Genomic DNA, 23,327 nt, shown 5'->3' on the forward strand with positions numbered 1-23,327 from the left:
GCAGAGACCCGGCGCAGGTGTTGCGGAGCCTTCTGAGACAGGGCCTGAGCTGCAGAATTGATCGAGCATCTGGAGTGGCCGTCGGCCGCGTTGCCCGCAGCCACAGGCGTGCTGCGAGAGATCAAGCCCCAGGGTCCCTCAGGTAGCCAGGTGTGCATCCTTCGGCACAGCTTTGTCCCTCCCAGAACTGTTTCCCCAGCCGGGGCCCGGGGACCATCCCAATCCAGTACTCTGGCCTGCCCCTCCCCTCGCTCTCACTGACCTCCCAGCAGCCAAACCAGGTAGGTATCCAGACCCCTTCCTATCCTGCCCCCTGCCCCGCTCCATCCTCATCTTTCCCTTAAAGAAACCTCTCTCCAGGGTCCACGGTTACATCACGTACAGCTTTGCACACCCAGTGCCCAGCAGAGAGCCCTCACCCTCTGTGGTTGTCCTTTAGCCTCTCGCAAGGTCCGTGGGAGCAGGGGACCAGGCTGGGACAACATGTGGCCCCACCTGGTTGCTATAAGAGCTCAGGTAAGGAAGTTTACAGAAATATGTTGGGGTTAAAGGTCACTGCACCTGTAAAAAGTGAAAATGGCCAATTATCGTCAATGTCAAGAAGAAAAATTGCCGTTGTTGCCCTTTCACTATTGTAGAGTGCTGCGTCAAACAAACCAGTACACAAATGCCAACGACAGGTGCATTCCGCTTTGGAGGATGGGGGAGAAACTAGTTGTTTGACTCTGTACAAGAACCAATCACAAGGTTTCCTTAAATGGCACACTTTCTTTGAAATCTGAAGCAAGAAATTACCTCTCCGGACACACCAAGTTCATCTCCTGTCCTCTCAGGACATACAGCCGGGCTCCACTAGAGGGCAGCAGAAAGATGGAGATGCTCGAGAGAAAAGGAGCCTTAAGTTAGTTCTCACCATCCCTGGAGGGTGTGAGGAACCCAATAAAAACCGTACTGGTATTAGTTCACATTCGTTGACTGGTTACTGTAAGCCAGCCATCCCTCTGACTGATCTGTTAAAAAAAAAAAAAATTAAGTAATTTGGGCCGGATGTGGTGGCTCACGCCTGTAATCCCAGCACTTTGGGAGGCCCAGGTGGGTGGATCACCTGAGGTCAGCAGTTCTAGACTAGCCTGGCCAACATGGTGAAACCCCGAGTCTATTAAAAATACAAAATTAGCCGGCCATAGTGGTGCATGCCTATAACTCCAGCTACTTGGGAGGCTGAGGCAGGAGAATCGCTTGAACCCAGGAGGTAGAGGTGGCAGTGAGCCGAGATCACACCACTACACTCCAGCTTGGGCAACAAGAGCAAAACTCAGTCTCAAAAAAAAAAAAAAAAAAAAATTAATTTGATCCTCCCATTAACCCTATCAAGGTGGATACAATTGTGTTAACCCCATTCTACAGCTGAGAACAAAAACAGGTTGAATAACTCGCCTAAGGTCACACAGCCAATAAGAAGCAAATCTGGGATATGAACCCTGAAGTAGAGCTATAAATCTGACATTCATAAACCTATGCAATTTTGCTTCCATTGAAGAGGGAGGGAAGGATGGAGAGCAAAGGTGGCAGCTGAGGCCCCCACAGATATTACCCTTGTGGACTCTTTAAGGCCAGTTCCAGAAGCAGGCACCAGACAGGACCCTAATTAAGGACCTTGGGTCATCAGGCAGGTAGGGTCAGAAAATCTGGGCTCAACCTGCACATACACCCCACATACCTTGCAGGAACCTGTGCTAGCCCACCCATCACCATGGGTGGTGGCCCAGCTAGCCCACCCATCACCATGGGTGGTGGCCCAGTTCTCCAACACCCTGGGTGCCTGCCACCATGGTGAACCCTTGTAACCACTGTGTCCTCTCTGGCTTAGATGTGTGAAAATTGACCTTGACCCACTCTTCTTTATCTTATAGGCAGCCTCGCCTGCCTGCACCATCAGCCAGGATCGGGCCTCCTCATGTCAGTCAAGAAGATGCCGATCAGCAGTAGCGACTGCTGCCAAGAAGCTGGAGTCCAACAAGGATCAAGGGGATGCTGGTGGGATCCTTTCCAGGGCAACCTTGAGAAGAGTTTCAGGCCAGAGCCTAATCCTGTCCTGATTTTCTTCCCAATTTAACATTTACTGAGCCACTACTGTGGGCAGGCACCATGCTGAGTGCACAAGGGGGACTTGTTGGGTGATCGTGAGCATGCTCTTTACCACCCCCACCTCAGCCCTTGGTTAATTTCTCTTCTGTAAACTAAGGTTGCAGAGACCAGGGGTTCCTTCCTCCGGACTGAAGGCTCCCCTGAAATTGGGTGTGTGTGAGAACATCTTTTCAGGGCAGGGGTTCTCAGCCTCAGCACCGTTGATACTTAGGGCCAGATCATTCTTAGATCCCTCTCAGAACATACCCGTGGGCTGGTATTTGCGTACTGGTTTGTTTGAAGTAGCACTCTGCTATAGCGAAAGGCAACAAAGGGGCAATTTTTCTTCTTGACATTGGCAATAATTGACCGTTTCCAGTTTTTATAGGTGTGGTATGACCTTTAACCCCAACACATTTCTGCAAACATCCTTAGCCCAAAACCTGACCTGTGTGTGGTGGAATGCCGAAACCCACTAAATGCCTCTCTGAAACCTTCCACTCCCACGGCCTTTCCACCCACCCCACCTGCTGTGGTGAGGCTGATAGGGGTGCAGGAAGGTGGCACACTGCCATGTACAGTTTGGAAGAGGAAGAGCCAGGAACCCCTCCAGGCCCAGCTCTCTGTGAGCCCTGCCAAGGCCACCTACACCTGCCTGACTCTCTGGGGCCCCTGAGCCCTGGCCTGGGAAAGTGGCTTCACCCAAATCCAAGATGCAGGCCCCTGCCACAGGGCTTACCTACACCCCTGTAAGAGCCCTGGGTGGGGATTGGAAAATGGGGCAGAGGCCAGAGCCAGCACTGGGAGCAGAAGCAGGCAGTCCCTCCTCCCACGGCCAAGCCTGCATGCTCTCTCCTCCTGCGCAGTGGCCCTTCCCTCACTGAGCACCTGCCGGATCTGCCAGGTGCCAAGCCTGCTGTCAAGGCCAGAAAGTCAGAGGCAAATTCAGGGGCGAGCTGAACAGTGTTTAACAACCAGCTCTCTGGACTGGGGTGAGGGGCCCTGATTTGTAGTCTTTGCCCATTTCTGTGGTGCAAATATTCCTACCCTGGCAGATATAAAGCCACTAGTATTTCATCACTGAGCGTGGGGCTGGTTCACACCATCACAAAGCGTGCACACCACCAGGTGCAAGAGACATAAAATACCTTACGAGCGTGAATAATGGTAACATATAGTAAAATAATTAGGAAATGATGAGTTTCTAGTGGGTATTTCCTTTTTTAACAAAATGTATTTAATTGTAAGCTTATATAATTTAATTACTAACAATGACTGGGCTTAACAACTCGTTCGCAAAATTCTGAAAATGTGGCCACCAGCACCCATGAGCTGGTACCAGCTGGCTGCAGCCCATCACTGGGAATTGAGTGTGGTCCCTGCTGTCTGAGGGAGACAGGTCTACCCAGGGTGGGGCAGTCTGTGGGGGGACAGAGGGATGCATGGGGGCCATGGAGAACCAGAGGAGACACTCTGTGCAGGGGTTCAGGGAAGGCTTCCTGGAGGAGGCAGCATTATAGAGAACAGAGGGGAGGGTAAATGTATCCCAGAAAGGGGTAAGGGGAGAGTGCCAGGCTAGAGAGGGAACTGGGGAAAGACCAGGAGAAAACAAAGTGTTTGGCATGGTCCAAAAACTAAAAATGTGTGGCTCAGTCTGGCTGAGGGGATGGCTGGGTTCCAGCCCAGGTTCTGCTGTTGATGCTTCTGTCACTTGGACCAAGTCCACTCCCTTCTCTAGGCTTCTCGCCTCTGTCAAATTGGGGCCCTGAACCAGATGGGTTCCAGGCCCGCTGGTGGTCTAGACCCCCAAGAAGTCCATGGAGGGGCCTTGTGAACATGTATATAGCTCATGGAGGAGGTCTGGCCTCCTCCATGACAACTGACACTTCACAACCATATCTTCCCCTCCCTCTTCCTCTCCCCTTCACCCAGTTCCCCCAGGTGATCCCGGAAACTCCTGGTTTGGCTGCAGAAAGTAACTCTAATTACAGGCTTTTTTTTTTTTTTTTTTTTTTGAGACAGAGTTTCGCTCTTATCGCCCAGGCTGGAGTGCAGTGACTTGATCTTGGCTCACTGCAACCTCCGCCTCCTGGGTTCAAGCGATTCTCCTGCCTCAGCCTCCTGAGTAGCTGGGATTACAGAGGGTCTGCTGCCATGCCTGGCTAATTTTTTTGTATTTTTTAGTAGAGATGGGTTTCGCCATGTTGGCCATAATTACAGTCATTTATAGAACACTTTGCTGCCTCTCCTAATTACCAAGCTGTGCAATTCCAATTACGCGTCTAAGGAAACATCTCAGGAACCCCTCCCTGGGGCCAGCCTGTCAACTGCAGCCCCCAGGCTGGCCGGAATGGAGTGGGAGTGCCTGTGGCCACTGCTGACGTCTCCCTCCTGGCTTCCTTTCATGTCAGACCAGGAAGAAAACCTTGGTTCAAAGGCCTGCTCTGGGGTGGGTGTGGGATGAAGAGAGGCGGGGAAAACCCCTCAAGATGATGAGCTTGAGACAAGGGGAGGGGGAGAGGGACTCCTGGTCATGCAGAAGGCCTCCATCTACACAGCAGGTGAGTCTTAGAATGCCAGGGTGGATCGTGGTTTCACAGCATGAGTTAGAGCTCGTTCCCCAGGAAAGGGGCTGTTTAAGTTTAGAAAGCAATGGTCCTTCCACTAGATAACAGGTTCCCTGGCCTCCTGTCCATCACCACCACTGAAGATCCCTTAGCAACAGCCTCCACCCTGCACAGCAGCTATCCAGCCCTGCCTCTGATAACTCCTGTGACTGGGAGTTAGTACCCCAAGCCTCTGTGACCTTTGGATACTCCATTAATGAGAAAGCTCTTCTTCCGTCAAGATAAGTTTCCCTCTGTGCAATTTCTTTTTTGTTGTTTTTTGGGGATTTTGTTGTTATTGTTGTTTTGTTTTGTTTTGTTTTTTTGAAATGGAGTCTTACTCCGTTGCCTAGGCTGGAGTGCAGTGGCACAATCTTGGCTCACTGCAGCTTCTGGCTCCTGGGTTCAAGAGATTCTCCCACCTCAGCCTCCTGAGTAGCTGGGACTACAGGTGTGCCCCACCACTCATGGCTAATTTTTGTGTTTTTAGTAGAGACAGGGTTTCGCCATGTTGGCCAGGCTGGTCTCGAACTCATGACCTCAGGTGATCTGTCCGCCTCGGCTTCCCAAAGTGCTGGGATTACAGGCGTGAGCTACCACATCCAGCCTCCTCTGAAATTTCTTTTTCGTTTTCTTTTCTTTTCTTTTTTTTTTTTTTTTTTTGAGATGGAGTCTCACTCTGTTACCCCAGCTGGAGTGCAGTGGTGCAGTCTCGGCTCACTGCAACCTCCGCCTCCTAGGTTCAAGTGATACTCTGCCTCAGCCTCCCGAGTAGCTGGGATTACAGGTGCCTGCCACCACACCTGGCTAATTTTTTTTTTTTTTTTTTTTTTTTCTGAGACGGAGTCTCGCTTCTTCGCTCAGGCTGGAGTGCAATGGCACGATCTTGGCTCACTGCAACAACCTCCAGCTCCCAGGTTCAAGCAATTCTCCTGCCTCGCCTCTCCAGTAGCTGAGATTACAGGTGCCTGCCGCCACGACCAACTACTCTTTGTATTTTTTAGTAGAGATGGAGTTTCACCCTGTTGTCCAGGCTGGTGTTGAGCTCCTGACTTCAAGTGATCCACCCACCTCAGCCTCCCACAGTGCTGGGATTACAGGCGTGAGCCACCACACCCAACCTGTATTTTTAGTAGAGACAGAGTTTCACCACATTGGCCAGGCTGGTCTTGAACTCCTGACCTAGTGATCCACCCACCTTGGCCTCCCAAGGTGCTGAGATTACAGGCGTGAGTCACCGCGCCCCGCCTCCTCTGTGCAATTTCTTCCCACAAGTCCCATCTCCAGTCTCTGGGGCTACTGCTCCCTCTGCCCTGGATGTACCAATGGATACTGCCCCCTCTACTGGTCCTCTCCTGGACAGGTGTCCGGCTCCCCTAAACCTCACCTGGTTCCTTAGCCCCACCAGTTTCTGAGATAGCCCTGATGTGGAGGCTCCCTGGGACTTCTCACTGTACATACCCCCCCCCCCCAGGTGCCCACACTCAGTCCTAGGCACAGAGCTGGCACTCTCAAATGGCTCCACTCCTGAGCCCCAGCCTCCCACCTCCCACAACTCCCAGGCCCACACCTATGCCACACCCAAATCCAACTCTACCAGCTTCCTCTGCCCCTGCTCCTCACCACAAGCCCCTTTCATCCAGTCTTCAAAGCGTCAAACTGCTGCTCCCCCTGCTCCTTCTTCCAAGTGTCTCCAAACCCCACCCTTCTCTTCCCAGACCCCAGGACTTGCCCCACATCAGGCCACCATCCTCTGTCCCCTAGAATTCTGAAAAGGCCCCTCCCTGCTCTCCCCACCTGAACTGCCCCCTCCCGTGTGTCCTGAGAGCAGCATAGCATAGAGGTTAGAGGCAGGGCTCCAGTGCATTCCATCCCCTGCTCCTCCACTCACTGATTGTGTGGCCTTAAGCAATCTGCTCAACCTCTCTGTGCATCGTTGTCTTAATAGTACCTCTCTCCTAGAGTTGCCTGTGAATAGTCTGGTTACCAAGGAATTCAGAGTGGCCAATAGGGGATGGGAGGGAGGGGATAAAACAAAGCAGAAAGAGGCACAGGAGCCAGGTCCTTAAGTCCTTAAGACCTTTGGTGCTCAACTAAGGCCTGGGAACTTTCTCCTGAGATGAGTGGAGAGCCTTCAGGATAAAGTCTTAAGTCTCTGATCAATGTTGTGTCTATGGAATGTCTTGGTGCCTGTGGTGCCTGTGGAATGTCGTGCTTCCTTTCCTGCAGGGACTGAGAGCCCCTCCTGCCCCAGGGGTGCTGAGAGGTCTGTCTCTGGCTCCCCCACTGCCCCCGTGTCTCTGCTGGGACCAGTAAGTATTGGAGCTATGCCTGGCAGAGTTATTTTGCCAGACGCCAGGCCTCTCTCACCACAGGAGATCAGGACTGGACTCCCAGGGGTCTGACCTGACTTCCAACCCCAGAAGGGTGGGTTGGGGCCAGCGAGGGCTTGTCTAGGTCGTCCAGCCTTCCACTGTTGGCCTCAGGGACCATCCAGGCAACCTGCCCAAGTAACTCTTGGCCCTTCCTCTGACACAGACACCACCTACAAAGCTCTTTCGCAAATATATCATTATTTTGTTTAAACCTCGTAACAACTCTGAGAGTTGGGTGTTATTATCCCATTTTACAGTTGACAAACTGGATAAGTATGATCTCTTACCTACTCGTCAGGAGTCCACTCATAGTAGTTCATGCCTGAGTGGGAGGAGGATTGGGGGTGCTCATCAGCCCATCTCAGCTAGCCAGGCCCATCACTGAGTGAGGGGCCAAGTGGGAGGGGAGGCGGACTGTGGCGGTGGGAGGGGGGCCCACAGAAGTGGAGGGCAAGTGGGGGCTGCCAACACTGGGACATGCCAAGTAGAGAGAGGCCAGGAGGGGCTGGGACGCCTTGAGGGCAGGGAGAGCAGGAACGGGAATGAAGAGGCAGGCTAGGAGCAGGTTCCGAATCTGAGACATTGGAGGAACCTCCTTGAGTCACCCTACTCTTTGTACAGATCAGGAAATTGAGGCCCACCCAGGCAGGAACAGAAATTCATCTAAGGCCACTTAGCCTGCCAGAGACCAAGCCAGGATCTGTGCCAGAGCACACCCAGGCTGTTCCTGGAGAACCCAGGAACCAGCCCCATGGGGCCAATCAGCTGGCACTGGGCAGGCACCAGATGAAACTTCTAGCCTCCGGGCCTCTCTGGGTGGCCAGCAGGGGGCGGTACTGCCCCAGGAATGACAGTTCCCAGGCTCCCAGCCACCGCCCTCAGGCCCATCTCAAGGTCCCACGGCAGAACCAGGGCTGGGGACACAGAAGGCATAGGTAGGGGGCAGGGTTTCTGGGGTGGGAGGAGCAGCACGCAGAGCTGAGCATGGGACTCCTGGGCACATTCTGATGCCAGGTCCTTCTAACCTGAGCGAGGGAGGAAATAAGCCCTTCCTTTCTCCTTGCACCTCCACCAATTGAGAGAACATTGTAGAAACGCACCCAGCTCCATCCAAAGTCTGCTCTCTCGAGAGGGGAAGGGGCTGGAGAAGAGACTGTGTCCCAGGCCACAGGCTTCCACAGAAAGTTGTCCTGCAAAGGAGGCTAGACCTAAGGAGGAACTTCTAGAGGCCTCCGCAATGAGTATCCACCCTGGATTCTGGGATTGTCCCTTTCCCAAAATAATGCTCTAGAATAAGGATGGCCAACTGCGGTGCTGTGGGGAGACAGGGGCTAGATGTCCTTATTGCTATTTCAGGCCCCCCTTAGGTGGGACAAGGGAGAATTTTCCCCAGGACAGCTAAAGAGCAGGGGCATGGGGGAGTGAGGAGGGCCGCAGGGGTCAAGAAGATGAGCCACTCTGGCCCCCAGGAGAGATGGCCAGGGTGCAGGGGGCTCCGCATCACCCCCATCAGCCCTGGGACCTTTCCCAATGGCGAGGGCTTGTATTCCTAACCAAACTTCTGGATCTGGTCCCAGCAGGAGCCCCTGCTATAATGAGTGACCCCAAGGCCTCCCTTCAAAATCCCAGGAGTCCAGTTTCTCGGAGCAAAAGTCCCACAGCAGCTGGCAATACAAAATCTAGGAGGCAGGGGACCTTGAAGCTCCGGGTCAGAAAGGCCCCACACACCTGCCTCTCCCAAGATTTAAAATGCCAGGGGGCTAGGGGTTCCCATCCCACGCTACTAGACTTCATGGTGGTCCTCAGCCCCAAGCCCACTGTGCCCTGTGCAGCATGGACAAATGACCTCCAAGGGGCTCCTTTCAACGCCACTCCCCTTGGTTTCCCATCAATGCCACCATACACTGAAGTTCAGGCACGGTCTACTGGAAAGCCCCTGTCAGGGCCAGTTGTCCTACAATTAACTCTTCAGTCCTCCCAAGCCTACCGTTCCACCGCACAGAGAGCAGACAGGGTGGGCAGGGGTTTGGGGAGTCACAGCAGGCACCCAGGGACAGAGGGGCAAGGAAAATGGATATGGGAGCACATGCAGGGAGTGGGGGCAGCATCCTGGCAGGTCCCAGGCCTGCGCCGCCTAGAGGAGCCGGTGACTCATGGGGCTGACCGAAGAGCTGAAACCAGACAGGAGAGTTCAGGAAGGAGGAAGGAACACCCACCAGGTAACTTGTATCCTCTGACATGTGCACTTCCTGACCAGCGTTTCTATGAATCAGCGTCTCTAGACACAACCACCTTGATCCCTTCAGCTGCCTCATGCTGACGTCTGAGTCTGGCCCATGCCTATCTAAACCCCCGCACTCTGGTTCAACCACCATCAGGCCCACATAGCAGCTGCTTCAGATCAAAAATCTCCTCTTCAGGGGCTTTTCACCAAGCTGATGGTAAAGGCAGGACTCCTGGGTCCTGGTGTCCACTGCAGCCACTCTGGCTTCCCCTTAGCCCCTCTGCATCCCCTGCTCACCACCTGGCCAGCGCTCCTGCTCTTTCTTCCCCCTAGCATTCCCCTACCACCCCTGCTTTGCCTAGCAAGTACCTACTCATCCTTCAGGTTTCAACCCATGTCACCTCCAGTAAGCCTTCTCTGACCTCTCAGCTAAGTCAAATCCCCCATTACATGTGTTTGTGGCACCATGCACCCCTCTCTGAGCTCTTTGCAGAGTTTAGTTGTGTGGTCTGCTTCCTGTACTAGAGCTGAAGCTCCAGGTGGGCAAGGACCGGGGCCTGGTCTAGTTCGCCCTCCATTGTCTCTGCAGCATGTGGCACATAGTAGTCAGTGCTAGACACATAGTAGGCCCTCAGTAAACGTGCTGTGAATGAGTGGGTTCCCCAGCCAGCTGGATGTCCCACGGTTTCCCCCCACCCCACCCTATCTGGCTCTAGCTTCTCTCTATGACCCTTTTCATCTGTAGTCCTTGGAGCCTCCTAATGGTTGGGCTCTGTGGTGGGGACCAGGCAACCTGCCCCTGGGGCCTCAAGATCAAGGCAAGACTCAAGACTCAATACCCGTCCAACAAGTTACAGGGGTAGCCTCAGTAACATCAATTGCCCTGACCCAGTGACTCAGAGGAAGCCAGTCCTCCAGAGCCCACATCCAGTCCACATCTTCCTTGATGATTTTGCATCCAGCTGCTGTTCCAATCTCAGGGCCTATGGCCCTCAGGGACTATACAGCCTCTACCTAGAAATTAGATGCCCAGAGATGGTTAGGGCCCAGCCCAAGGTCACACAGCATAGTTGTCACAGAGCTGCACCAAGAATCCAGGGTGCCAACTGTAGCATAGGGTTCTCCCCGTGCTATAATAAACGTGGCTATTTTTAGGAAGTGAATTAGCAAGTCAAATATGACTTCTGCTAATAATACCACCTTTCTGCTTTTCAGAGTCTTCATCACCTTATTTGCTCCTGCAACATTAGGTGGGCTGGGCACTGAAATAGGTGGTGAGCTCATCTGAAAGGTGTGGTCCAGAGAGAGGAAGTGACTGGTCCTGAAACACAAACAGCCCAGCCTTCCTGCCCGCCCTGCTCAGTGGTACTCCCAGAGAGGGTGCAGTGCCTCAGAGGTCCCCTCCTCAGGGCCTGGCTGGCAGCCTCCCACCTGGGCAGGCTCCTCGGGGCACTCGGACCAGCCTCCCTTGCCTGTTGTCCTCTTGGCCCTCCCACTCCATCCCCCAAGCTGTGGTCAGCCTCCTGCCTTCCCCGCTCCCTGGCAGACCCTGCTCCTGTGCCAGCTCCAGCCCAAACCTGCCTTCTCACAGCCTGTGGGACTCAGGTGGCCTCAAGGCCTGGAATCCAGTTGTAATTTTTCCCCTGCAAATTCCTTAGCACATGCCAGGGGTAGCTCTGAGCAGGAAGGCATGGGCGGCCAGCTCTACAGCCTGAGCTCCCCTCAACTTGGGACCTCAGTTCCCCATCAAAAGGGACAACAGCCTCATGCCAAGAGGGGCTTGGGTTAGATCCAGCCCCTAGTCCTGCAGCCCCATCTCCTACCCCTTCCCCCTCCCCCACAGAAGCTCCTCAGACATCTGGTGGCACCAGACAGGGTTGGATGGACGCAAACATGAGGTCAGATCCTCAATTGCTTCCTGAGCGCTTCCCAGGGGAGCAGGGCGCTTCCCAACTGGGAAGCAGCTGAGCTGCTCCATAAAGGAAACCAGAGAGGCGGGGAGGAATGGAGACCATTGCTGGGAGAGGATGTGACAGCGCCCCCATTTCTCAGATGGGCAACTGAGCCACAAGCCATAGGCCAGCATGCTGTGGCTGCCATGAGCCCCCACCTCTTGTGAAAGGCTCTACTGAGCCCAGGGGCCTAGCATGAGCCAAGGAGGGGGTCAGGCTAAGGCTAAAAGGACACCCTGGGCTGGCTCCTAGGAGCCTTGACTCCCAGGACAGTGACCCGTAGAGACGGGTCCTTCACTCAGACTCACGCTGGGGAATTCTGCAGTCAGGAGGGCTTCTCAGAGAGGGGTGCTGTGGGGGGCTCAAGCGCAACAAGGAGGGAGGAAGGCATTGAGATGGGCTCAGCAGGTGCAAAGGGCGGAGCAGAGGAGGCACTCAGGGATCCTCCTCAGGTGACCGCCCTGGCCTGTCTCCCTTCCCAACGTTGGCTGGCTTGCAGGGGAGGATCTGGGCTCATTGTCCATTGTAAGCTGATTATGTCCCAGTAGCTCAGGCTCCTGGACCCTGGCGGGCCAGCAGGGAGGGGCTTTGTAGCGGGAGGGAGACAGGCCAGGCCATCCCGATGAGGAGAGAGGAGGAGGGGCCTCCCCAGGGTGGCAGGCACAAGCCTGTCCAGGGGAACCCACAGCTGTACAGGAGGCAGTGGGTGCCCCTCCCTCCATCCATTATCTGGCAGGATAAGATGGGCACTCTCCTTGCCCAGGCCCCAACCTGGTCCCCACAACCGGGAGCCTCCCACCAGACACTGTCCTCCCTGGGGAGCCATGCTGGTTGTGGGACTGCGGCCATGCCTGGCAGGGGACAGTGCCGATGCTGACACAGCAAGAACCAGGCCAGTCGTGAACAAAGAAACATGGGAAGGGGCCACGTCTGCAGGAGTCATTCCTGAGGCGGCAGCCCGCACCGTGGACTGTAGGCTGAGGAGGCACAGGACGGCCTCTCCCCGAGTGTTCCAGACAGCACGTTCCTGATCAAGTACTCGGTGGGGCAAAGCTGGTCAAGGCCCTCGGGGCATAGCTCAGTCCAAAATTCCCCATCACCTCTCCCCAGGGCCCAACCCCCTTCTCTCTGGACAGAAAAGTCCTCCGAATCACCTTTCAACCCCGACAGCAGGGTCCACTCACCACCCCCACTTTTTCTGCCATGATCCCCCTCAGGGTGGGAGGGGAGACTGGACAGGAACAGGGGAGCCCAGAAGGGCCCATGCTGGGCCCAACGGCAGACAGCACCCATACAGCAGGGGCTGCAGTGCCCTGAATGGCTTGTGGCAGGTGTTGTGGGGGAGGCACCCAGTATCAGGGCGGCTGGCCAGGTGCGGAAGCCCTGACATTGGGCCTGTCACACAGCATCAGGGAAGGAGCTGCCAGCACCGGTGGGGTGAGGGCTGGGAGCCTCAGGGAAACGGTGGCTTTTCAGCTGAGTGAGCGAGAAACAACGTGGAGTTGGTGCCCCACTTTCCAGACACAAGCAAGGGAGGGCTGCCCACTGCCCGCAGAGCCCCCGATCAGGGCGGGAGGCACCGAGAGATCCACCGAGCCAGACCAGACAGGGTCAGCACATGGACCGGCGGAGACCAAGGTCCCAGAGAGGTGGGGGACAGGAGGTGGCCCCGCCCCTGCCACATGAGGAAAGTGGGCATGCTGGGCAGAAAGGGAGGGGCTGGTGCCAGAGAGGAGTGCCAGTGTCCAGGGCGAGGAAAGACCAGCACCATAGACTGTGGGTGGGGCAAGGTAGGCAAGTCCAGTGTGGCTCCAGGGTACCTCAGATGCTGAGATGTAAGCAGGGTAGGGACATTTGCTGCATAGCCAGGTTCTGGGAGTACCCAGGGACAGCATCACCCTTAGATGCAAGCAAAAAGGAGCCCTGCCCTGGCCCCTGCATTCTAGAGGATCCCACTCCAGCCTTCCACTGGCCTTGCCACTCCAACAGGGAAAAAAGGTCCATGAGCCAAGGAGATGTGTCCACCCAAGCCCCACGTCCCCCCCAAACACAGAACCCCAGAATTCCCTGCCTACAGGGCCCCAAATCCAACTCCATAGCCTGCATGGGCCTTTCTGCTGGGCCTGCCTTCCTGAGAACCGACCTGCAGCGGGTGTGCACATCCCAAGGCCTCGGGGGTGGCTAAGGGGCAGCCGCTGCTATGTATGTGGATGGGCCTGGGAAGGTCACACACTGCCTGAGGGGGAGCCCGGGATGGGAGCTGAGGTTGGCTCAGCCTCTGCCTGCCACACTCCAGTCCTGGATTCTAAGAGCCCAAGAATTCTAAGTGCAAACCTGGTCCTCAGGGTGTTACGAAGGTGTATTTGTCAATGTAGGAGGATACAGCATATCCTATTTAGAGGTTGTTGGCTTGATTTATAACTGAAATATCCAGACATATGGTGTGTGTGGACCTCCATTTTTGCTCCTGCCCTGGGCCCAGGCAATGTCAGGGGTGGGATCAGAGGGCAAGCCCTGGCCCCTGCCCCATCCCTCAGGAGACCCCTGCTCTCCAGCCAGTGAGCGCTGCCAAAGCAGGGCTGGGCAGGTGGCCAGCAGCCCATGGAGCCCAGACGCAACTGTGGACCTAGCCCCAGGGCTGGTGGGACCCAGTAGGCTGGGTCCTTGAGGCTAGAAGCAGGGGAACCCCAAAGAGCAGCTTCTCCCAGGGTTGGGCTTCTGATTGAAGCTGGGAAAGCCACAGAGAGGCTGAGTGTGTGGCCCAGGGACACACAGCCTGGATGGGGCTGCTATGCCCTCCCCTGCAGGTCCCTCCTGCCTCCGAGGCTTACCGGCCTCTGCATCCAGCTCGGGGTGCTTTGATCCCTTTTTTGAGTTCATTCCTGTGGCCAAGCCCTTCCCCCACGGTTTCCCATGCTGGCACTTCAGGAGGATCCTGCCCCTCGTTCTCTACCCAGCCTCAGCCCCTTCCTCGAGGCTCCAAGCCCCCTCGCCCCCTTCACTGCAAATCACCTTTCTTCCGTTGGAGCCAGGATCTTAGCTCAGGGAGTGACCCCAGCCCCTGGTCTGCAAAGAGAAGTCTGAGGCCCACAGTCCCAGAGCAAGGCTGCGAGGCTGAGCCCACGCTAGGACAGGTCTCCTGCCCCACCCCTTCAGCTCAGGGGGCATCGTCCATCTCTTTAGAGCCTCACAGACCCCCCGGTTCAAATCCCCACTGCCACTGACTCTCTGTGATCTCCCACAAGCTGCTCTACATTCCGAGCTTCTTCGTTTATGGAATGAAGATAATAAATTTTGCCTTGTAAAGTCGTTAGAGGGATTGGATGAAATACACGCATAGGCCAAGCCCCATGCCAAGAACACCTTAGGGCTGAGACCTCCTTCTCTGCCTCACTCTGACAATGGATATTAATGAGCAGCACCAGGAATTCGAGGCCCAGACAGATGTGTCTCTTGCCCTCCGGGAGCTTCCCTCATGCTGGGAAAACAGACATCAGCCAGGAATCCGCAGAAGGCTCCCAGAGAAGAGTGTCCAGGAGGGAGACGAGGGCAGGGTGAGGGGTTGAGAAGGTTGGGCAGGGAGGGCCTGAGAATATGCCCTGAGGACCTAAGGGAGCCAGTTGTGCAGTGTGTGGGAGAAGAATGTTCTAGAGAGGGGGAACTCAGGACGGTGTCTTGCAGGTTCTCAGAAACGCCTGGCACTTATCTGAGCACACACTCCCTGACCCTGTTACCACACCACAGTGGGGCCTCTGTGTGGGGCTGATAAGGCCAGAAAATATCTCAAGACTCAAGATATTTTCTTTCCTTTTCTGTGAATGGCCTGAGATAGACTGTGCAGGGACACTTGGTTCATGACCTGCCTCACAGGCCCAGGTCGGCCCCCTCCTCCCCCGCCAACCCCGCCCCGTCACCAGCGCACCACGGAGCACTCACTGCTGGCCGTCCTACTGGGGACTCGGGATTGTCCCCTGAGGGGGGCTGCTGGTCAGTGCAGGGGGCCCATGCGTGACAGGGCTGACCTGGCTCCTCTGTCGTGACACAAAAAGGCCTGCTCTCTGCTCCTCCCAGCCCCCTGCAAATGCCTGCATGTCTCTGTGCAGAGACAGGAATGCCCTACATGTCTCTGCCTGCTCGAGTGCACAGCGTACAGGCTCTGGGCTCAGAGATGAGGACTGGAAGCCAGCTATGTCACCTTTGTTCCCTCACCTATAAAATGGGGGCACTGACAGTAACATCGTCCTCAGAGGGTTCCTGTAAAGGAGTGGGGGAGATGGTGCTAGAGCCTGGCTCAGCCAAAGTGCTCAGTAAAGGCCGGGCAAGGTGGCTCACGCCTGTAATCCCAGCATTTTAGGAGGCCAAGGCAGGCAGATTGCTTGAGGTCAGGAGTTCAAGACCAGCTTGGCCAACATGGTGAAACCCCCATCTCTACTAAAAATACAAAAAATTAGCTGGATGTGGTAGTGGGTGCCTGTAATCCCAGCTACTCAGGAGGCTGAGGCAGGAGAACCGCTTGAACCCGGGAGATGGAGTTTGCAGTGAGCTGAGATCGTGCCATTGCACTCCAGCCTGGGCGACAGAGTGAGACTCCACCTCAAAAAAGTATAATAAGAAAAACTGCTCAGTAAGTGCTACTTCCTTTCTTACAGGACCCGTGCCTCCTGGGATGACCCCCACCATCCACCCCTAGGCACCAGGAGTGAGTCAGTTCTGAAAAGAAATGGAGAATGAAGCTTTGGGACTTGGTTCCTGCCTTCAGGGAGTCGATGGTCCAGCCGGTAGGATTAGGGTTCATGTCCCTTCCTGGGCCTCCAGGAGGCCATGACCTTTGTTTTGTTTTGTTTTGTTTTGTTTTGTTTTTGAGACGGAGTCTCGCTCTGTCGCCCAGGCTGGAGTGCAGTGGCGCGATCTCGGCTCACTGCAAGCTCCGCCTCCTGGGTTTACACCATTCTCCTGCCTCAGCCTCCTGAGTAGCTGGGACTACAGGCGCTGCCACCGCGCCCGGCTAATTTTTTGTATTTTTAGTAGAGACGGGGTTTCACCGTGGTCTCGATCTCCTGACCTTGTGATCCGCCCGCCTCGGCCTCCCAAAGTGCTGGGATTACAGGCGTGAGCCACCGCGCCCGGCCCAGGAGGCCATGACCTTTGAAGCAAGAATGAGGAAGCCCACGGTGGTAGCGTGGGGCCCTGCATGAAGTGCCTGTGACGGGAGATGGAAGAACTCTGTGGTATGTCCGTGAGAGTGACAGGAACGTCAAGCATTCAAGAAACCAAACCGGCACCCAAGATAGATGGAGAGATCAGGAACTGACCAGCTCACAGAGGCTTCTTGGCAGCCACATGCAGGAGACCCCTAACACCATGGCCAGGCCCCCCACGCTCCATACCGTGTCTGTGACCTCCACAGACTCACTCCACAATGTGACTTTGGGTAGGTCACAGTACCTGCATGGCCTCAGCTTCCCCACCTGTCAGATGGGGAGAATAACAGTGCCCTCCCCATGAAGCCATCATGAGTATCACACCAGGTAAATCATGGCCTGCTCTTGTGTGTGCAGGGACGTCAACAAAGACGAGTTCCTTTTCCCTAAAGTGATGAAAGGGACTTTTAGAAAAGAGGAAGTGGGTGGATTCTTAGGAAACCTTAGTTCCACCCCCAGGCAAGTGGCTCTGATGATTCAGTAGGTGACTTCCAGGTGTGCCCAGGAGGTGCAAGCTAACAAAGTCAGGTCCTCTCACCTGAATTTTCATCCAGCCCAACCCTGCCTCTGGACCCCTGTCCCCTCTTGGGACCTCGAGGCCAGGCCTGGAGAGGATGTGAACAGCTGGAGGCCCTCCCAGACCCAAGCAGGAGGTAGACACAGGGACAGTGGGCATCTTCCATCAGGCGGAGCTCAGCCAAGATTCCAGCAGCACCCAAGGGCTGCTGAGCGACTCGCAGATGCCCATGCCTGGCAGCCTGGTCTCCATGGTCAGACCCCAGCCTCTCTCCCCTGAGCCCCTTTCGTCCTGCTCCCCAAAGCCCCACAGGTTTCCCTGCCTCCATGGCTTTGCCAAGGCCACCCACCTGCCCCCATACACTCCTGCTTCCACCTCCGTGCCTGCAGGCCTGCCCTGCCTGGAGGCCTTCCCCTGTGTTCTGCGGTTTCGCACCACATGGTCGCATCAGTTATCTGTCAAAGCAGCTGACACTCCCTCCGCTCCTGCCTCTGCCTCTTCCTGGCTCTGTCTGTGTCCCCCTCCCATCACCACCTTAGCCTATCTCCCCTCCTTCCTCAGTACTCAGGAGCCAGCAAGGCTATGGGGCACCTGCTGACATTCTGCCTTGTCTCCCTGGCTTCTCAGCCTCCCCCCACTGCCTACTGCTGCCTCTGGACATCAAACCAACAGGACCCCTCTCTCAATAGCCCTGCACCCCACACCTCCAGCCTCTGCCCTCAGCTCTGGAAAGCACAGTCTCCACCCACTGCCTCCATGAACCCCCTCCTCCCCATCCCCTTAACTCCTGGGATCTAACCCCTGCCCCAACACCCCACCGAGGCCACTGACCACCTCTCTGCTGTTATGTCTGGGGCACTTCGCTGCCACCCCTGCCTCCACTCCTCAACGCCATTCCAAAGCACAGATCCTTCCTTCTCTTCTTAAAACATGTGCCCACTCTCCTGGGTCCTGAGACGCCCACCCAGATGTCCTCCCACCCCCCTGCCCACTCCATCACTGGCCCCTTCAAGGTTCCACTTCCTTCTCCAGGGTCACCCTCAAAGAAGCCCCACCCAGGAGTCTGTCCTTGGCCTTTCTCCCCTCCATCGCCTCCGCCCGGGGAGACGGACCTCTCCCACCCCTAGCCTTCCCTTCCTCCTACATCCTTAAGCCCCCCACCCTCTGGCTCCTCTCTTGAGGTCCAGACCAGATAATCTACATAACTGCTGGACACCACCTCCAGGATGTCCCTGGAGATGCCCTCCCTTCTCTCTCCCTTGTCCTCCGCCCAGATGCTGAAAGGGGCACCAGCTTTCACCCCTCCTGATTTCATCCAGTCTCAAGGCGTTAGATGCTGTCTATACTGTCCACACCCAAACAGACGCCTGGCTGTCCTCCCTCCCCCGTCCAGGCCTCTCCTCAGCCGCCCACACGACACTCCACTTGGATGTCTAACAAGCATCTCAGCCGTTCCAGCTCCCGCTCCCCACAGCACCCCAACCCACTTCCCCCACCACTACACTCTCCCCACCCCCGGCTGGCAGCTTTCTCCTTCCTGATGCTCAGACCAAAAGCCTTGGAGGCATCCCAGATCCCTCTCCCTCTCCTGTCCACTGGCAAACTCTGCTGCTCTAATCTCAAAGGAGACCCAGAGTCTGACCGCCACCCCCACCCTGGGCCAGGGCCCCATCATTTCTCATCTGGATCATTGCAGAAGCCTCCTAATTGGTCTCCCTGCTCCCACTTTTTCACTCCTGCCCCCAGGTGTTCCCAGCACAGTCGCCAGAGCCTTCCTGTTCAGATATGTCACTGGATCGCACCTCTTTGGTTGACGCTTCCCGATGGCTCCTGTGTCACTCTCAGGAAAAGCCAGGGAATGATTGGGCACCCTGGCCTCTTTGCCCGCATCCCCGGCTCTCCTCCCTGCACCCTCCTCTCTCTGACTGCACTGCAGAGGCCTCCCCTGGGGTATCAGTTGAGGCAGGCTGGGGTGTGCCACGGTGACCACCCGCAGTCACCAGGCCTTAAAACAGAGAGGGGCGTTTCTCATTCCAGCTTCATGTGCATGAGGGTCAGCAGGGAGGGCTACGCTGCATTGTCCTCTCTCGTGACCATGTCGGGGACATCTGGAGCATCACGTGCTTCCAGGCAGGGTGAAGGGAACATGGAGTCACTCGCTGGCTCCTCCATACTTCGGAAGTGGCACGCATCTCTTTACTCGTATCTCACTGGCCAGAGCAGATTACACAGCTGGGCCTAACCCCAAATGGAAGAAGTGTAGCCCTTCCCTCTGCCAAGAAGAGGAGACAGGCACTGATGGACAGGGGTGACCCTCCCCACTGCTGTTCCTCGAATGCACCAGACATGCCCCCGCCCCGGGCCTTTGCCCTGGCTGTTCCCTCTGCCCGGAGTGCCCTTCCCCAAACACCTTCACAGCTCGCCCCTCACCTTCTTTCCGTCTTTGTTCAAATGGCCTTCTTGATGACGCTTCCCCTGACCACCTCACTTAAAACTTCAGATGTCTCCTGGACACGGGCTGCCAATCCCCCTTACCTTTACTTTAGCTTTCCATGGTTCTAACAGATTACCTAATTACATATTTCTTATGTCTATTACTATTGTCTGTCTCCATCAGCTAGAAGGAAAGCCCCTTGAGGGCAGGGCATGTGTTGGTTTTAGTGACTGATGTAAGCCCAGCTCCCAGGACAGTACCTGGCACCCAGCAGGCACTCCATACTTTTGCTACATGAATGAATGAATGGATTAGGGGCCCCACTCACCACCAGGTCTTGTTCCCACATCCTTCAAAGCTTTTCAATCTACACTTGAGACCCCATCCCAAACTCGCTGCCTTCCCTGGGCCTCGCTGTTTCTCATCTGGGTCCCCATCTCATAAAGCCCCTGACTGTCCCTGGCCTCCAGCCATCCCCTTCCAGTCCAACACCGCTGTGAAAGGCAGGATAGCAAGGTGATTCCACCGTGGGCTCAGGGTCTTTTCTCTGGCTCTGCTGTTTACCAGCAGTATGACTTAGCCTTCCTTAGCCTTCCCGTGCTCCAGTTCCACATGTTGTGATAGCACTTCTCTCATAGAGGTTGGAGTGCTGAGAGGTTTAAATGAGACGGTGCATGCAAAGCACATTGTAAATGTGGATTATTGCTTTACAATTGCCAGATCTTGTTACCAGACAAAGTAGATCCGAATCTGCTGAAAACTGTCCCTTGGCTCCCGGTAGTTTTCAATTTCTTCTCTGCACCCAGGGGCCCTCCCAAGCTGGTCTCCTTCTCACTTGCCTGGTCTGTCCCTTCTTGCTCCCAGTCCCACCAAACTCCCCAGGGCCTCCCAAGCCCATCATGCTGCCTCCTGCCCCGGCCTGGGCATTGGGCATTTTTTCTACTCTTCACTGACTTATACTTGCTTTCTTACTTAACAGAAATCCCAGAGCTTTTTTGCACATTCATACACAGAAAACTTTCAGATTCTTTTTTCGAGACAGGGTCTCGCTCCGTTGCCCAGGCTGGAGTGCAGTGGTGTAATCTCAGCTCACCGCAACCTCCGCCTCCCGGGTTCAAGCAATTCTCGTGCCTCAGCCTCCCGAGTAGCTGGTGCACACCACACCTGGGTAATTTTTGCATTTTTAGTAGAGACAGGGTTTCGCCATGTTGGCCAGGCTGGTCTTCAACTCCTGACCTCAAGTGATCTGCCCATCTCAGCCTCCCAAAGTGCTGGGATTACAGGCATGAGCCACCACACCCAGTCTCACATTCTTTTTTAGAGCTGTCTTGAATTCTATCATGGGGACATACCATTGGGATATATCAGTCCCAAGTAGATGGCTATTAAGAATGTTTTTGATCTTCTGCCATCACAGGTATGCAGTTAGTGTTTGTGCATCTGTCATATTCATGCAGGTGTCTCTGTAAGACAGGCTCCCAGGAGTGGGATTGCTGGGTCAAAGGTAGCTAGTAAGGCATGATGTGCTGCTTCCCACGGCCTCGCCAGCCCAGTGTGCTCCCCACCAGACCCAGGATCTAGCCCCAAGGCTGAGTGATGCAGAATTCACGCCCTCACCTCTGTGCCATCCTGCCTCCTTCAGCAGTAGGGCTGGAGCCCATGGTGAGGGGCCAACTCGACTTTCTGCCTCAGTCAGGGTCGGTCCACTTGATCGTGATACGTGGGGGCCGAGCTGGGAGGCGTTGGAGTTAGCGGAGGAGGTGAGGCCAGCTCCCAAACACTTCCAGAACGCTCTGAGCCTTCATGAAGGCTGCGGGAGAGAGCATGGCCTCTTGCCCACATTCTCCCCACCTGGGCTCTTTTCTCTGGCAGCTGCCTCCACCTCCCCACCAGAGCCAGAGTGGGACTGGCGGTGGCATCCCAGACACCAGTGAGCAGGCTACAGGGCCCGTCCTCAGCTAGGGCTGGGTAGTCAGACCCCTTGAAGACTTTGGGTGGAGGGCAGCCCAGGAGAGCCAGCCCCAGGCTGTGCCATGGCTCCATGGCTCATGTGGGCAGCCTCCCGCTGGCCCACACAGAGGCAGAGCTGAGTCAGCATCCAGGGTTGGGTGCCTCTGAGACCCAGGCCTGCTTCACTGGGAGGCGTCCCTGCACAGAAGTGAGAGGGCTCAGGAGGGGCCCGACTCTCTGCCTCTCCGCTGCTTCAGGAAAAGTCCTGCTCCTTGGCTGAGCCCTCAGGGTCCTTCTGCAGCCCCCTGCCCACCGCCTGCCCTCCGGTCTCCTACACCCCCTCACACTTCAGTCAGTCATATGGAAATGCTTGCAGTTCTCCACATGGGTTATTCCACTGCCTGCCTCCACACCTCTGACCACGCAGCTCCTTCTTTTCCAGCTAACTCCCACTTTTCCACAAAGACAATTCAAGAGTCCCCTGGAGCAGCCTGCTTGCACCTATGCACTCACATAGCACCTCGTTGGTTTTAGACCTGCCCGGTCCCGCACAGCACCCCCACCTGGGTTCACTGTCAGAGCTCTGAGCCCACTGGGCTACTCATCCCAAAGACATGTAGTACATCCCAATGTCTGTCTTTGCAACTGGGACAGGCCTGGCTGGGGGAGGGACAGAGGCTTCTACCTGGGGTAGCTGAGCTGTCCAGGAAAGTTTCAGCCACGTCGAGCCCCTGGCGTTGCCGAAATCCCCCACCCCATGGTGCCACAGCACCAGGGCAGCCCCTAGGAAAAGCCAGGCCCTCAGAGGCCCTGTGCTAAAGACCCAGAAACTGCCCCTGGGTCCCCGCAGGAGCTCTGCAATGGGGAAGTGAGCCCTCCTGAGGCCTGGCTGGCAGGAGGCTCTTCAAGGTCATGTGGACTTCCCCCAACCACTCGCGTTTCTGCACAGCAGCCACAGAGACGGGCCTGGGGGCTGGTGGGAAATGAGATCAGAAGGCAATGTCAGCCTGAGTGGGCCTGAGATGAGGAAATGAGAAGACGTCAGGCGGCTGGAGGACATGGGCTTTAGGACAGCCAGCACCCAGCCCTGCAGCTGAGGCCTCCGGAGGGAGCCAGAGGGAAAGGGAGTCCCCTCCCCACGGCCTGAGTCTCTGCCAGTGCCCAGCACTCCCAAAGGATCCACCCCAACCTGAGAGACCCTAAAGACATTGGAGCAGCCCCAGACACCTCCTCCCAGGGCCACAAAGGCCCCTGACATGCCCATGGCAGTCCAAGGCCTCCAATTGGAGCCATCTTTGGTAAATCTGGGTCCCATCAGCCCCCACTGCCCTTCCTGGTACCCTGAGCATGCTGGCAAGGGGACTGGAAACTGCATCCCATCTTGTCTCATATACCCACAGTACCTGATGTGGACATGACTCACCCTGGGGTCCTGTGAGTCATCAAGGGTGTATGAGTAAGGGGCAGAGCATTTCAACTTAGTCCCATAACACATGAGCTCATTAAGCAAATATTACCCATGCCTAGATTTGGGGCCAGTCACTACCCACTGGAGGCTGTGGGCTCCAAGGTATGGCAGCAGGGGAGGCCAGCCAGGCTCTGCCCAGCTCACCCTTCCCTGTGAGGATGGACCCAGCCAGGCCTCCCACCTCCACCCCTAGACTGGGGGACCCGGGGTGGGGGCAGGAAAGGGGACTGAAAGTGGTGTCTGGAGTTAAGCCCATCTCCTCATCCCCCGCCACAGGGATCAAGATAGGGGTTAAGAGTCACCCCACAACCACCCCAACCCACTCTGAACGCTGGGGTCTCAGGGGACAAGCGAAACAGAACTGAAACTGGGCAGAGAAGAAACAGGTCTGGGCCTGCCCCAGAGACCTCTGTCTCTCACCCCTTACCCATACACATCCTGACCAGGGCCTCTCCCCAAGCCTGGGAAAACCT

General features: G+C 55.9%; 2 long non-coding RNA genes across 2 annotated transcripts; both read left to right on the forward strand.

Moving 5' to 3' along the window:
• On the forward strand, positions 1 to 3,325 carry LOC141407385 (uncharacterized). Its single transcript, XR_012416273.1, has 2 exons — positions 1 to 281; positions 1,914 to 3,325. It is a non-coding gene; the product is annotated as an uncharacterized lncRNA (long non-coding RNA).
• A 1,266-nt stretch (positions 3,326 to 4,591) lies between these two features.
• Positions 4,592 to 19,597, forward strand: LOC135971643 (uncharacterized). The gene is made up of 5 exons (XR_010587890.1): positions 4,592 to 4,688; positions 6,963 to 7,045; positions 15,934 to 16,102; positions 16,420 to 16,812; positions 19,040 to 19,597. It is a non-coding gene; the product is annotated as an uncharacterized lncRNA (long non-coding RNA).
• Positions 19,598 to 23,327: the final 3,730 nt, after the last annotated feature.

This window comes from Macaca fascicularis, chromosome 7 (assembly GCF_037993035.2).
Source record: "Macaca fascicularis isolate 582-1 chromosome 7, T2T-MFA8v1.1".
Lineage (NCBI taxonomy): Eukaryota > Metazoa > Chordata > Mammalia > Primates > Cercopithecidae > Macaca > Macaca fascicularis.